The sequence below is a fragment of the Plecotus auritus genome (assembly GCF_963455305.1).
Source record: "Plecotus auritus genome assembly, chromosome: 9".
Taxonomy (NCBI): Eukaryota; Metazoa; Chordata; class Mammalia; order Chiroptera; family Vespertilionidae; genus Plecotus; species Plecotus auritus.
Window position 1 is genome coordinate 30,438,409 of NC_137783.1, and position 12,803 is coordinate 30,451,211.

General features: G+C 40.9%; 1 protein-coding gene and 1 pseudogene across 3 annotated transcripts in view; one reads left to right on the forward strand and one right to left on the reverse strand.

Annotated features, from left to right (window-relative positions):
* The window catches only part of PRKG1 (protein kinase cGMP-dependent 1), a 1,125,638-nt gene that overhangs the window by 403,874 nt on the left and 708,961 nt on the right, over positions 1-12,803 (forward strand). The window lies entirely within an intron of this gene.
* Positions 1-12,803, reverse strand: part of LOC308257703 — a 238,702-nt pseudogene that overhangs the window by 219,075 nt on the left and 6,824 nt on the right. Inside the window, exon 2 of the transcript in view lies at positions 5,746-5,883. The product of the transcript in view is annotated as an uncharacterized misc_RNA (transcript). The remainder of the gene's footprint in view (positions 1-5,745; positions 5,884-12,803) is intronic.

The window sequence follows — 12,803 nt, forward strand, 5'->3', positions numbered from 1 at the left end:
ATTAAGTTTCCCTGGCTAAAAGGCACTTCTCCTAAAACATTTGAAACAAGGCTCTAGGAAATTACATCAGAGGACACATGAATGGCATTAGCTAAGGATACACAAGAAATCTTTCCCAACATAAATTATCAAACCAAATCTATCCCAAGAGAAATGGCCCTCCTTGTTTGTTAGTCCCAATTCCATTGTTTCAGGACCTCATGGTCCAGGCCACATGTTCATTTTAATATTTTACTCAGCAGATCTTTTGCATTTGGGGGATTTGATCATTGGTGGCCTAACTAGCACACTAGAGCTTTCAGTGTGTGTGCGTGTGCATGTATGTGAAAGTACACATGTGTGCATGCAGATTTTACTCCCCTCAGAGTTTATTAGGAATCATGATCTAAAGTATTGCTGCAAAATGAGATCAGGAAATATTGCATTATACATAAGGTGAGCTAAATCTCAACATTTTTATTAAAAAGTTCTAGTACTTATGAGTCAGCTTCCCATATTGTGTATTTAATGGCTGAAAATGAAACAATTTTAGGAAAAAATTGACTTTCAATTAATAGCTAAGTCCTTTGAAATAAATCATTGAAAGCTTTATCACTGTGAAAATTAGGATGAAAACTCACAGTTGTTTAAAGTATTCCCCTTTTTTTCTTTGGTAATAGCAGTATTTTGTCACCTGCTTTAAGGTGAAATTTAGCACCTAACGATTTCATATTGTGAAGTACCTGCCAAAATGGAAACTTCTGGATCTTGATCAGAAACAATTAGATTTGTCTCAACAACATCCTTTATAAAAGATCCAAAGTAGTGTCATAGTTTGCAGATACAAAAATCTAGGCTTTACGTCTGTCTCAACCAATTTCAAACTATGTGACCCAGAGCACAATACCTAAATCCAGTTCTATATAAAATGGGGATAGAATATCTACATTACAGGATTGTTAAAAGGAAACATGAGCTAATACTTGTAAAGGGCTTAGTGTAGTGCCAGGTAGATAGAGGTTCCCAGGAAGCTATGATGGTAAAAGAAGGCAGGATGAAAGATGGTTTTCCTGGGTCAAAGATGGTCTGGCCAACTTGCTGCCTTCTAGCCATGACCTGCATGACCCAGAGGTCTCTGTCCTTACCAATTCTTTGGCCATGGCTTTGAAGAAGGTTAGAACTCCTCAGAATTCAAAGAGTGGCTTTGAGAAAGTATCTGACTCTCAGGATTCAGGCTTCCAATGAAGAACACAGTATAAAATGCTAGAGGCCCGGTGCATGAAATTCGTGCACTGGTGGGGGGAGGGGTGTCCCTCAGCCCAGCCTGCACCCTCTCCAATCTGGGACCCCTCTGAGGATGTCTGACTGCTGATTTAGGCCCGATCCCTGGTCACAGAGAGGCTAGCTGGGATCGGGCCCAAAACGGCAGTCAGATATCCCACTCACAATCCAGGACTGCTGGCTCCCAACCACTTTCCTTCCTGCCTGCCTGCCTGATTGCCCCTAACTGCTTCTGCCTGCCAGCCTGAGCATCCCCTAACCACTCCCCTGCCAGCCTGATCGATGCCTAACTGCTTCCATGCCAGCCCTATCGCTCCCAACTGACCTCCCCTGCCAGTCCAGTCGCCCCCAACTGCCCTCCCCTGCTGGCCTGATCACCCACAACTGCCCTCCCCTGCCAGCCATCTTGTGATGGCCATCTTGTGACCATATGGGGGTGGCCATCTTGTGCGAGGATGTGATGGTCAATTTGCATATTACCTCTTTATTATATAGGATACTGTTAGCAAATTCTAAAAAAGAGAGGTCAATGACGGTGCCAGTTGGAAGAAACTAGTAAACTTTATGACTCCCGTTTTCTCACTGGGGATCAGCCTTGCATTGTTTCCCAGACCTTGGTCATTCACCACCTTCTTAATAATGTGCTATTATTTACTTGTGCTTTTTCTTACCCTATTTTTATTTTTAACCTTAATTTGTTCATACATTTATTTCTATCTCAAACAGAAAACCAATATCAATTGCCATATTAATAGAACTTAAAAAAAGAGATACATAATTACTGAAAAAAATGTTTATTAATGTCCGACCTAAAAATATTTCACATATTTCCAGGTGGAATTTATCCCACAATTAGAAAAGCTCTACCACAGTCTCTTATTGCAATACTTTCAGGAACACAGAAATGATCAAAAGCTTCTCACCTGCATGGAGTAGTCCTGCCAAGGGACTTTAAGGTCATTCAGTCATTCAGTCGTTTGTTCTACAGTTGAGGAGTATGAAATGTAGAGGGATTAGCAACGTGATGAGGACACAATTTGTTTGAGACAATGTATAATATTCTGCTGTGGAGAAGGTACAAGAGAAAATTTGTTATCTGGTATTTACGTGTAGCATCCACTATTGCTGTCACTAATACCATAACATGATCAAGTAAACCAGAGAATTATAGGGGGTCAGCAAAGTGAAGAATTGTAAAACATGACAGGACTGAGCCTTTGTGCATCATTATCAAATCTGAGCTCTTGAGATTGACATGCCTCAGATTTCATTGCTTCCTCATTTTCCCCTATGTTGTTCCTGGTGTGTGGTTTTCTTGGACTGACACCTCTCTTTATATTTGATTAAATTATATTTCTATTTAGTATTCTTGTGATGGTCATAAAAAACAGACCTGCACTGGAGCACATGGCCCCAAATATAATTACTATCCAGTATCTCTTGGTTGGATGAGACTTGAAAATTACTTGCCATCAATATTACTACCTTCCTTTCAAAGGCATCCTCACATAGCAAAGCCCTGTGATAAACACATGTTTTGCATTAGCCTCCCTCCCCCAGAAAGCAATTAGAGTCACCTTTCTCTCTTCCTTACCCTTTGCAGGTCCTATGAGTAAGTGGTCATGGTTTTACTCCTTTATGCTTTCCTTATGCTTGCCTTCTAGCAACTGTAATTGAGATAGAAGAGCAGGAGGAGGCACAATTAATTCATTCATAATTGACCCACCTGTATTTGAATAACTCAGTGTATCCCAGCAAGAATTTGATAGCTTCTTTATTTATTTATTTTTTTACTGAGTTTTGAGAATCTATCATTGTGTGTAGGATGGCAGAACTCAGGAGTTGTGGATATGCCAAAACCATACATGAAATATCTTCTCCTTCTCTTCCCCAATTCTTTGGCTGAGTTAGATAATACTGTGTTTTCATAGGTCAAATGGCCAAATATCTGCAATTTTATATCATTTAACCTCTAAAAAGAGGAGAGAACATTTATCACAGCCCAGTGGCTAAGATCTCTCTACATGAGATTAGCAACAAGTAGATATCAGTTGCATATAACCTGAGGACCTAACTTTAGATGCCATGTCTAGTTCTTGGAAACCATATCATCTGATAAATGTTGTTACAAAACAGAACGAGCAAAGATGAGATCTAAGCCCAATAAGCTCCATCTCTAGGATGGACTGATGCAGGAAATGAATGAGAAAATAACCAATAACTATTGCTGTATGCCTACTTACATTGTTGAAACCATCAAGAAATACTTTTTAACACATGGTGTGTAACTTTCAAATGTGTTGCTGACCTGCAGACTCAGAAAACTAGAGTGGAGGGCTTTTGAACCTGGCAGCATCGTTACTAATGCAGTGATTAGTTTATGGAACACCCACGGGTTATCTGGGGGGGGGGGGGGCTGAAATTTAGAACCCCAACCTCAAGATTTATTAATAGACTTGCAATCCAAGGGGAAATTTTCATGCATAAATTATTGGAAATGCTATTGGTTGGGGTGGCAGAGATACTATACACAGAGCAGGAATTGCTTTAGATTGTTTTGGGTATGAAAGTAACATTTTTCAGTATTCCACTATGTTTTTTATAAAAGAAAGAAGCATTTTATTCTAACAAGAAACCATAGCAGCTTAGTTATAAACTTCTATTTTTTTCAAATACTTTGCAATTTGACCCAATTAGAAAAGTAGAATATTGTGATTTTTATCACAGTATTCTCATATTTCTATTCTTTATATTTATTCATATAATTTGGTTCTTAAAGTTTCATGAGAAATAATGTACTTCATTTGAAACTGAAATAGTCATAGGTATATAGCACAGGTGTGTTGTAGGGAGAGAGACAGAGGCTAAACAGTAAACCCTGAGGAATCTTATGTAAAAGAATTAAAGAATCAGTGAAACAAAACAAGATTTTAGTGGTAACCATGGCAACCTCCACAGATAAGGAAGAACACGAAGCTTTCTGGTCATTATTATTATTGTATTTCAACATTTATTGACTGCCTGCCTGCATGGGACTGGGGCTAATCAATTTTTTTCTCAGGAGGAAGAGTTAAATGGAGATGAGGTTTCCCTAAAGGGAACCCGGTGGATTCTAATAGCTTTTAATGAAGTTGGGACTGTCAGATGACAAAGGAACGCTAAATTCTCTCTGTTTTGCAGTGGAGACATTTTTAAAACTTTGAGACTATGTCACATAAGGGACCCTGCAATGACATTTACCCAAGACACATCTGACAGGTCAAAAGATATATGGTAAAATCAGTGATGTGGACTGAAAGAAACCAAAGGTTAGATTGAAGATTAATCAGGTTCTTGTTTGGAGAGAGAGCCGATAATATTTTTCGGCCAGCCATTTTCTCGTGGGGTCCCGGGAGCAAAATCTATTTATTATAGTGACATAATTAAGGCTCTGCTCTACCAAAGAAAATAAATGTTTAGATACACCAACTTCGAGATGAACTTGTTTCTTCTTCAACCCTAGACACAAGAGCAAAACTGTTACAAAACAAAAGCACAGCTGATCAGAAGGAAACTGAAAGACTCTTTTGCCTTCCGGGGCTGGCGGGACCATGCTTGGAGGGTGGGAAGGATGGGCACTGGGATACCTCTTTAGAAGCCTGGCATTAGCTTTGGGGGTTTGCTAAGGGAAAACTATTAGAAGTATTAGCACCGCCCAAATAGAACCCTTTCTCTTGATCAGAATTTCTCAAACAAATCACCTGGGGGTCTACTTAAAATGCAGATTGTGATTTAGTAGAATCTTGTAGATTCACCAGAATCCAGTGGGACCCCAGCTTCTGGTATTTCTAACTTCCCTTTGATGTCCATACTGATGATGACCATACTTGAAACTATAAACCTCAGCTTTGGCTGCACAACACCATCCCCCAGGGAGTTGGTAAACATTTTCCTGCCCTGGCCATCCCTCCAAACCAGTGAAATCCACCAAAGTGCCATCTAGGAGCCGAGAACCACAGCAGCCCTTGGTCAAAGGTGAATCCCAGATATACTGATTTAGCGAACACTGGGTTTTACGATTTTTCTTATACTTAAAAATATACTTAAAAAGAAAATATAAAACCCATATTTCTTGCTCTTCCTTGAATAAACAACATTAGGACTGCATTTATACTCAGTTGTCATCAGCTGCAAGCATGTGCTCTGTGCCTTGTGGACTGGGCACAGAGCCTGCAGGTCTCCTCTGCCTGTTCAGCTGCTTTCCCCGTTTTTTGTTTTTTGTTTTTGTTTTTTGTTTTTTTATATTTTATTGCTTTTTAGAGAGAGAGAGAGGGAGAAGGAGTGAGTGAGAGGGAAACATCAATGTGAGCCTCCTGCATACCCCCTATCTTGGATAGAGCCCACAATCTAGGCTTGTGCCCTAACTGGCTATCAAACCAGCAACCTTTTAGTGCATGGGACAACATCCAACCAACTTAGCCACACTGGCCAAGGCGGCTTTTATACCCCTGTTCACAGAGTCATACTGTAATGTCTCTGCTTGGATGGATGGTTTGTAATGCTGTTCTTCTTCTTCTTCCTTTAATCCTTGACTGACACATGGCAGAGGTGTTGGGTAGTTGGTTTGGATTGCCACTTGAAGCACTGATGGGGACAAACACTGGTGTAGGAGTCAGGAACTGAGTTCTGGTCTGGTTCTGCCACTTACTGCTATATTGATATTGATGCTTAAGCTCTCTGAATCTGAGTTTTCCTCGTCTGTAAAGTCACACTGTTTGTAGATTGGGCTAAATGTCCTTGGAGTACACTAGCACAGCATCAGCCACCATTACTCATTACTCTGCAAACCCCTACTGAGTGCTGCTCAGTCTGTGCCAGGCACTCGTGAATGGAGGATGGGAAACACAAAGTCAAGGTCAAGCCATAGGCCTGCCAGGGCTCTGAGGGCTTAAAAGTTCTCCTGGAGGGAAGAGTTAGGAATTGGGTGGCCATACAGCTCCATTTGCCCAAACAGGCTGGCTTGAATTTGATGTTCTGGGGATTTATGGACAGCACTAGTTTCACTCACAGAAGTGGCTCTGCTTTGGATAAGAGAGCATTTGATCTCTCCAGTTAGGAGAAGATTGCATTGTGAGGTTTCTCTAGGGAAGGGGAGGGAGCCGATGGGATGCCACAGTGGGGTGTGCCAGCAGTGTTAGTCACATGCTTTGATGGGTAGCTGTGGCCCCCTCCACTGTGCTCCCCAGTATCCCAGAGAAGTCCTCCTGAGCAAGTTCCAGAGCAGAGACACTAAAAAGGGGAGAATGGCCCTAACTGGTTTGGCTCAGTGGATAGAGCGTCGGCCTACAGAATGAAGGTTCCCAGGTTTGATTCCAGTCAAGGGCATGTACTTTGGTTGTAGGCACATCTCCAGCAGGGGGTGTGCAGGAGGCAGCTGATCGATGTTTCTCTCTCATCGATGTTTCTAACTATCTATCCCTCTCCCTTCCTCTCTGTAAAAAAAAAATCAATAAAATATTTATATATTTTTTTTAAAAAAAGGGGGGAGAATGAATTTGGCCAGACTTGGGGGACTCGTCCTACACTCTGTCAGCTCCAGTGACAACGTTTGTTTGTTTCTTGTTCCTTGCTTCTGTACTTTTTTACCTTAAATCTTGTTGGTTTCTGGGCATCTGTCTGAGACTGATGCTGAAATTCCCCTGCCCCTCTTTTTGTTTTTAAAACCCCCAGTGACCAGGAATTTCCAAGGGCCAACGTATGCCTGCTACTGCCACCTAGTGGAGACATCACAATGTCATGATTGCCTTCATTGTTGGTCAAAAACTCTAGGTTAGGCTGCGATTTATTTGAAGGAATTATCCAGGCAATGCTTCTGGTTTGATGGGAAATAATTGGAAAGTAAAGATCTTCCACAAAGTATACACATGCTTAATCTCTACTTAAACAATTTTTTTCTGCTAAAGAGTTTTAAAAGCATACTCTAAAAACACCAATGCAACAGTTCCTGATGCATAGAAGCTGAACAATATTGGATTGAAGAGTGAATAAACCAAGGATCACACCGAAGAAAAAAATAAACTCTTCACACCCTTATTCAAACAGAGTTATAGTTCTCTTGTGAAATACAGTGTGTGGTATCTTGCTCCTTTCCACATGAAGAATAGATTCTCCAAAGTGGCACTGGTTTGACTGGCATGGAACTGCTTGTGTTGTGGTAATTACGTAATTGCTAGCTCATAGTAATAACGCCACTTGTAGTAAATTTAGGTGTTCCTCTTAGAATTGTCTCTTTTTTTAAAAGTCTGTCCTCTTTCAAATAATGTTGAACAATACATATTTGCTTTATTCCTATCTCTTTGTCTTCCTTGTTTCACCCTTTTCTGAAAATAGGCATGTATGAGATCTTTTCTATTTCTGGTTCATTCTGGGGATTTTTATCTCCAGATTTATTCCCACCAAACCTTCTATTCACCATGAAGATTCCCAGTGGTTCCCATCTACCTAATTCAAGCAGACTGATGTAATTCTGTAATTTTTGAGAAAATGTTCTTAATAGTCTCTGTATATTGGTATTCTTTTTTTAAACATATTTTTATTGATTTCGGAGAGGAATGGAAAGGGAAAGAGAGATAGAAACATCAATGATGAGAGAGAATAATTGATCAACTGCCTCCTGACCACCCCCTACTAGGGATTGATTCTGCAACCTGGTCATGTGCCCTTGACTGGAATCGAACCTGAGACCCTTCAGTCCGCAGGCTGATGCTCTATCCACTGAGCCAAACTAGCTAGGGCAGTACATTGGTATTCTTGAATACAAATAACAACAATGAGTAAAGTGCATAAAGCCACATCTATATTACAATGACTATAGCAGTATTAAGCTCTCTGTTATTCCAACTCTCCTAAGGTTTTTCTCTGGAAGGTTAAAAAGAATATTTGAGGAATAGTTCACCGAGGTCACTGGAATATTTAATATTCTGTAATTATTTCTGATTTACAATATGTTGACCAAAAGCAGATTCTAGAAATAAATCAGCAGTAGTTTCACTCAGGGTAAAAATAGGGCATAAATTGAACCATGGTCTTCATATTAAATTATACTACCATGTTATGTTTGCTACATTTGGCGCTGTGTCATCTTCAATATTTTTATGCTGCAGTTGTCTAGCCAGTGCTTTCCAAAAATATTACAAAGACTCTTATTCTACTTTTGTACCATTTAGTACCTGATTTGAAATATCCAATTGCAGATACTTGAGACCATTTTATTGTTTGAAAAAAGCTTAGATGAACTATAGCCAGACCTCTGTATTTTATCACTGAAGAGTCTGAGGCCCAGTGAGGCAAAGTATCTGCCAGAAGTCATATACCTAGATCTAAACTAGGACTGAGTTCAGTTCTCTGTTGACCATTCTAGATTGTCATTCATTTTATTTATTCATGCACATAGGAGGGTGCAAAAAAAAATTTCTCCCACCATCTAAGTTTTTCTACCAGAGACAGATTAACAGGAGAAAATGTCCAGAATTGATTTTACGAATGCACCTTTGGGGGTGTCATAAGACTAAGATCTTAAGATGCATTGGGCAGTTACGGCTTATGTGACATCTGGAGATAAGGAGAAGGGGGAGGGGTGATGGTTTAGGACTTCAAAGGACAGCAAGGAAATTCACATGGAGATGGAAAAGCAAATGCTTGGTACATAAATATTTGCTGGGCCATTTTTAACAAGGGGCATAGAGAGGACTTTGATCAAATGGGCCTTGCCAGGTTCATCTCTGTCATATTGTAGTTTATATTAAACTACTTGTGGCCCGGTGCACAGGATTCGTGCACGGGTGGGGGTGTGTGGCTGCGGGGATCAGTCTGCTGTGGGAGTACTGCTCATCCAGTCAGTTGAGTGGCTGTGGTCCCTGGTCCAGCATCTTCCCTGGAGCCTGAGCACTCGCTTCTCCAGGGGACTTGGTTGGGATTGGCCCAGGGACAATAGCACTGAGAGGCGGTGGAGTAGGCCTCAGTCCTGTGGCAACCATGAACCCACCTCCCAGCCTCCAAGGTTAGCTCTTTGAGCCCGGCAACACTGCGTGGCCTGTGGGCTTCAGGAGGAGGTGGTAGGGATCATGGAGGAGGAGCCTGGGGTGAGGAGGTGCCAATTGCAGCCCAGGTTCCTTCTCATCAGCGCAGGGTTCGCGGCAGGAACAGCTGCTCATCCTGGTCAGCTGAGCAGTGCTCCCACTGTGGTAGCTGCCCCTGATGGTCAGTGCTCATCATAATGATTGGTCAACCAGTTGTTCTGGTCATTCTACTATTCAGTCACTGGGCTTTTATTATATAGGATAGTTACCTCTAATGTATCTCCTTTCCTGGAGCAGGACCTCTATCTAAATCCCTTTTGGGGCAGTTAGGAAAAAAGTCATATATTTTTCCAAAAGATATATTTTGGGTTGATAGGACCTTGCTTTTCTTCATTTAGAAAAAAATTTTTCAATGTAAACTGATGAACAAAAATAGATCCAGAGACATAGAAACATTGAATAGACTGTCAAACCTCAGAGGGAAGGCGGGGGGGGGGGGGGGCGTTGGGGGATGGTAAGAGATCAACCTAAGGACTTGTATGCATGCATATAAGCATAACCAATGGACATAGACAGTAGTGGGGGTGAGGGTGTGCGTTGGGGGTTGGGAGTGGCCAGGGAGAGATTAATGGGGGGAAAAAGGAGACATATGTAATACTTTCAACAATAAAGAATTTAAATTAAAAAAATAATAGATCTTTCAAGGATTTCTTAACTTTTAAAAAAGTATAGGCAACTATGGTTTTGTAATTTTAGTAGGCACCTATGTTAAAATAATTTCAACTGATGCCTAAAAGTAATTGTCCTTTATCAAGGCTGCTTTGGAGGGCAGCATTTCTTGGATCCATGAAGTTATATTTACAGCATATTGCTACATGGACACTGTTTGTCATCGTCCACAAGTCCTTAAGTAAGGATAACTGTGGAACATTTAAATAGACCTAAATGAGATCCTGTTCCTATTAATAAGTGGTGAAAGATCCGCGTGTTTCTCCAAATAGATCTGTTATTGGTGGAAGTGGAGTTCTTGGGGTGCTGCGAGGAAAAGAATTTCCAGAGGCCCCACGGGAGGATGGGATTTTATGGAAAGTTTTATTGATGATGTAAAATGAAGGGAGTTCCCCTCCAAGGTCCCCTCTTTGTCCATCCTGTTATGGAAGATGTCCAATCTTGTCTTCAGCAGGATCAAAATGAAGGCCAGTGTCCAGAATTTCTGTTCCATATTAAAGTCCAGTCCAGCATCTGGCTAGATTAGCTTGTGTTTCCAGCTGCAGTTCATTGTGTGTGTGGGTGGCCATGTGGCTGCTTAAGGCCACAAGTCTATGGAGAGAGTACAGGCAAGTGTGGATCATGGAGCAAAAGAGGGCAAGAGCACAAGAAGCATTAGGGAACTCTGTGTCTGGGGATTTACCCTTCCAAGATTTCCCTCATTTACACTGGCCCCACCCTCTTAGCCAATGATCTTCTTCCCAGGCTAGATTGACAGGCAAGAACCTTCCCTATGTTACCTGGACTTCACTGAGCATGTGTTTATCTGCCCCTCTGATCCCTTCCCCCAGTGATTTACAGGGAAAGGACAGGTGATTTCCCTGGGAGCATGAAGCTGTGGCTTCCTGGTGAAGCTGCCCAGATGACCATACTTATAATTTCTTTCCTCCCTTTTGCTTTCTTCCTATTATTAATATTAATAAACTAGCTAGTTACCGTAATAATGGATCTATTTTATTTATATATTTATTTATTTAAATATATTTTTATTGGTTTCATAGAGGAAGGGAGAGGGGGGAGAGAGATAGAAACATCAATAATGAGAGAGAATCATTCATTGGCTGCCTCCTGCACACCCCCCACTGGGGATCGAGCCTGCAACCTGGGCATGTGCCCTTGACCAGAATCGAACCTGGGACCCTTTAGTCCCCAGGCCGACACTCTATCTGCTGAGCCAGACCAGCCTGGGCATAATGGATCTATTTTAATGTGTTCAGATTTCCAGGGTACTTTAAAATGACACCCTATTGTGTGGTATGTGTGTGTGTGTGTGTATTTATATATATATCAGACTAGTCACAGTAGTAAATGAATGTGTCTAGCCAAGCCAAGAATGAATACCCTCTCCAAATACCTCAGAGAGATTTTTCCCCTGATGTTTTGATCAATTCAATGACAGTTCAAACCCACATTACTGTAAGGCATGTAGACTGGAATTTTTAAAATGATTTTTTATTTTCATTCTTTAATATTCTACTTATATTTTTAATTTTTGAAAAGAATACACTCCTTCCTTCTTTCCTTACTTCTTTCTTTCCTTCCCTCTTTCCTTTCTTCCATAATTCATCAAACATTTATTTGTCCTGGTGTCTATCATATATCAGGTGTTTTGTTGAATGCTGTAGCGCTTGCAATTTGGGAAAGATTACATTTTACATGTGATTGTCTTGTATTTTTAACCTTCAGAACTCTATATCAAATTCATGATCATATTTGGAAGGTCTATCTATTATATTGCTTTGCTCTTTATCATAACCCCTTCAGGAATATTCTGAAATCCAACCTATTACAAGTATTTAGTCATCACCCTCACAGGTTGTGCTTAATTAAATTGTTCCAGGTGTAAAGAAAACTCATGCACAACTCTGTGATCAATGTTTCTTCTTCCACATAACCATCGTCATCCATTAAAAAATAATAACCCTTTTGCCTCATATCTTTGCATTTATGCCAGTGAGATTAATATTGTCTTATAATCAACCCAGGGAACAGGGAGGGAGAGGTTTGTTTCAGTTGTCTTTGATGATTAGGGCACTCCAGCAACAATACCCTCATTCACTAACTAGAAGCCTGATTGAATAGGGGAGTTGCTGCCTCTGCCCCTTTCAGAAGCCACAGCAGGCAGGCCTGGCGTGGAGTTCATTAGAGCCTGGTAGGATGACAGCAGACTGGGAAGCTGCTGTAAATGATCAGAACCAGGCCTTGGCTAGCTTCAGCCTCTGCCAAGCGCAGCATGGCTCCAATACTTTCTGGATTCCAAAGAAAACATGCCAGCCTGATGCCTGCTGATCACGGGACTCAGCCGGGATATCTGTTTCTGGCCTTGAGGTTTCAGAGGGAATGCTTGTCATGGGTGCAAACACTCTTTTGTCTTGTTGCCATACGGGAGCAGAAAATAACATGTCAGCTGCGTGTGTTTGCTCATGGCAATTCAATAGGTGTTTCCAATTTTTTTTTTAAACGTTCAAGCTAAATTTGTATTTTAAATATAATGGGGAAGGACCTTAAGGATCACCTCCTACAAGCTCCTTGTTTTACAGAAAAGAAGAGACTCAGAGATCTCAGATCTCAGATTGACATTGGGCAAGGGTTAGGTGTTGCTCTTATCATTTCAACATTGTCCTAGAGATTCTAGACATTACAGTAAGAAAAAAAGTAAGAGATTAAAGCATACAGACTGGAAAGAAATCTCTAAAACAGTCTTTATTAATAGCTGAT